The sequence below is a fragment of the Notamacropus eugenii genome, chromosome 1 (genome assembly GCF_028372415.1).
Source record: "Notamacropus eugenii isolate mMacEug1 chromosome 1, mMacEug1.pri_v2, whole genome shotgun sequence".
Lineage (NCBI taxonomy): Eukaryota > Metazoa > Chordata > Mammalia > Diprotodontia > Macropodidae > Notamacropus > Notamacropus eugenii.
Window position 1 is genome coordinate 174329339 of NC_092872.1, and position 3914 is coordinate 174333252.

At 40.9% G+C, this 3914-nt stretch overlaps 1 pseudogene; it reads left to right on the forward strand.

The window, feature by feature from the left end:
• Positions 1-958: 958 nt before the first annotated feature.
• On the forward strand, positions 959-3076 carry LOC140510141 (complement component 1 Q subcomponent-binding protein, mitochondrial pseudogene; annotated as a pseudogene).
• Positions 3077-3914: the final 838 nt, after the last annotated feature.

Sequence of the window (3914 nt, forward strand, 5' to 3'; positions counted from 1 at the left end):
AGTGAACAGGGAGAAAGTACTTTACTGCTAAAGAGTACAGAAGTCTTTAAGAGGTTAAAATTGGACTGAGAAACTCAAACTGTCCGAAAGAAAAATAACCCAAAATGTAACTAGAAACTTGGAATTTTTTTTTCAATCTAAAGGGAAAAAGATTGATTACAGAAGTGATTGAAGTTTTAAAGGGTGATGGAAGGAATGTAATTTAGAGGACAGGAGGAGGGAGTAGAATCTGGAAGGAAAGCCATTACTAGAAGTGGAAATACATTTTCAAGAGAGAATCAGTAAAAGATTAAGAGGAGTATTCTTTATGCTAGGACAAGAGATTTTGTAAAACATTAAGACCTGATAAAAGATAGGCTCCAGAAACTCAGTTCAGGGTAGGTAACAAATTACAGAGAAGAATCTTGAATGAAATAGCAGAAGATGTGGGTCCATGAGATTTATAAGAGTCCCTCGGAGAGAAGGGAGGTGCCCTCTGAATTCAGGGAAGCTAACACAGCCTTAATTGCTAAGAAAGAGAGACAGGGGAATTATGGATGAGTAAATTTGACCTTGGTGATAGGCAAGGTCCCAGAGACATTAAAAAGGGATGAGATCATAAACCAGCTGGAGAAATATGAGCTGATAAAATTAGCCTCAATAGTTTAATAAAGAATAAATCTTATTTCACTGATATTATGGAATCTTTAATTTTTTCCAAGATAATTTGTAATATATAAGGGTGAAGTAGATGTTAAGAGAAGTCTGGCTCACTCAATATGCTAAAAAAGAGTAGTATCATGATCCAGTGCAGGGGTTATACTGTGCCAAGACTTTACTTACTCATTGTGTAATGGTTGGAAGAACCAGGATTTGCCTCTTTGGAGCACTGGTCAGCCGTACCTCCCTGGGGCATACATCTGAGAAAGTTGTAGACGAATGGTGAGGAGGGAGAAATGCATCTGGCGAGGATTAGGGGATGAGGTCTCCAAGCCTGGAAGATGATGAACAAGGTTCTTCTATGGTCTGAAACTAGGAGCACAGTTTGGAATAGGGTCAGATAAAAATGCAAAAGACCTGAGCCTAGAAAGTGTCAAAATGAGGCTTATGTGAAGATTAAAGTATTTTTTTAATGGTATAGAAGCTACAGAGACCATCTGAATTTTAGGGATAGGGAATCACAGTAATAGGATGTCACAAAATTTCAAGAAACTGGACAAAAAGCATCTCAAGCACCGGAGGCAGAGCTCAATCAAAGTGTCTAGGGAATAGATACCAGAGATTAGCAGTCATATGGGCATTGATATTAGCTTCAGGTCTCTGCCCTGTCATTGCTCCCTTCTCCCCAACAATTAGGGTGGTTTTCCTGACCTGAACCTCCAGAAGATGTGTCTTCCCATCCTGGAAGAATTGATTTATTCAGCTTTGACCCTGACTTGGAGCCAATTTACTCTATTGGTGAAGGCATGAGTGAAAGCTCCCTGCACCCATTACATCTAACCAATCCCACACTGTTTCATGTCCTATACAGCCAAGAAACTAGAGCCTACTCAAAATAGACAGATAGTGTACTGGACGGGGAGTCAAGAAGACCTGGTTTCTAATGCCATTTCAGAAAACTACCAACTATACGATCCTGGGCAAGTCGTTGCATCTGCCTAGTTAGGGCCATAGTTTCCTCATTTACATAATATGGAGGTGGGACCCAATGAGCGTTTAAAATTCCATCCAGCTCTCAACATGTTACCCTATAATCCTGCTACTGTCTCTCCTGCCATCCTTTGTTCACTTCTTTCTCCAAGAATAGTAAAGTCAATATTGCAATTACTACGGGAAAAGGTAGGAAAATAAACTGTACTAAGCTTCTACTTAAGAGCCTTTAAAATCCCCAAATGAAAGGTAGACTGGTTTAAAAAAAAAAAAAACTCTGTTACATTAACATAATAGAATATTACCATTTCATGCAATTCTCAGGGGAGGAAATCAAGGCCATCTATTGGTATATTGAAAAAAAAACCCTTTAAATCGCAACCAACTAATTAGAGAGATGTGAACTATGGCAATTCTGAATTTCTACCTCATACCCATCAGAATGACAAAAACAACAAAAAGGGAAAATGAAAAATGGTAGAGATTATGGGAGAAAGCAAGTACATGGTGGACCCATGGATGGGTACAATCATCCTGGAAAGCGATTTGAAATTATACACAAGCCTTTACTAAAGAGTGTATGCCGGCTGTCATTCCTACCCCGCTCCGAGTGTCTTCGCCATTGCCCGGTTCCTGCTTCCCCAGCTACTGCGCCCCACCAAACTCCCGACTCTGTGCCCAGCCATGGTAGCCACCACCCAAGCCTCCAGGAGGCCTCCTGGGAGGAGAGATAGCCAGCGGCCGCACGCCTCTGCCTCCCGCAGCCCCGGCCTATGCTAGTGCACCTGTGGGGGCTCCCCACTACAACTTAACAACTGTATACAAGGGAGTATACAAGCTTTTACTGAATTTCTGAGAGATGAAATTAAACAGGAGAGGAAAATTCAGAAACACAAATCCCTCTCCAAGATGTCCAGGGACTGGGAACTGTGTGTGCAAGGGACGGAAGGCAAGTTAATGTGGAGATTAACCGGTGAAAGGATCGCGGTCACATCCACTATTAACAACAGTGTCCCACCGGCATTTGAGGATGAGCCTCCAGAGGGACAGAAAGCCCAAGAACCCCAAGAGCCTGAACTCACATCAACCCCAAACTTCGTGGCAGAGGCTGTGAAGGACGATCCCAAGAAGGTCCTTGTACCTTGGACCTCCACCATCCAGTGGACGAGGCTGGACAGGAGATAGAGGAGGAGAGTGACATCTTCTCCATCCAGCAGTTAGCTTTCAACCCTCCACCGAATCCGTCTGGAAGGATACAATCTACACTCTCAACACGGATGCTCTGGACTGGGCCTTGTACGGCCACTTGATGGACTTCCTGGATGACCGCGGCGTGGACAACGCGTTTACAGAAGAACTGATCGAGATCAGCACAGCCTTAGAACCCCAGGCGTTTATCAACTTTCTGGAAGATCTGAGAGAGCTGGGTGTCCGCAGGGAGGCCTGAGGCTGTGAGCCCCTGCTGTGCACCCGGAGCCCTTCCTTCCAAGAGAAGCTATTGTGGAGAAAGCGCCGGAAAATATCGTCAGGCATAAATTGTGTTCCCTAACCCTTTTATTTCCCTTCTTTGTTGGCATTTTTATACACCACCACAGGATGATGAAAAATAAAACCCTTGAACACTTCCAAAAAAAAAAAAATGTACCTTTTGACCAGTTTTCCACAGCTCAGTCTATATTTAAAGACATTTTAAAAAGAGGAAAAAGTCTTTTCATACAAAAATATTTATAGCAGCTTCTTTTGTGGGAGCAAATATATACATAAATATGTGTGTATGTATGTATATGTGTGTATACACACATGCATGCATATATATACACGTATCTACACATACACATATGTACGTGTGTATATGTATACACACAGATATCTAAAGGGATGTCCTTCAATCGAGGAATTTCTGAATAAGTTGTGGCATATGAATGCAATAGGATACTATTGTAAGAAATGTGAGAATAGATGATTTCTGAAAGATATTGAAAGATTTATTATGAACTGATGCAGAATGAAGAACAATTTATACCATATTGTCAATTTTATAAACATGAAGATTTTTGAAGGCTTATTAAATAAGGAAGACTGAAATGAATAGGAGGTGAACAATTTGTACAACAGTATAAAAATAATGTGTAAGACTGCAAGAAATATTGTCAATACCCATCTGTTACCAATGATGAAACATGGTATTCATTAGAAAGGCATGGATTTTGGCCAGGAAATGATTTCATATATGTGTACATACACACATGTATATATATATATGTATATATATATATGTATATGTA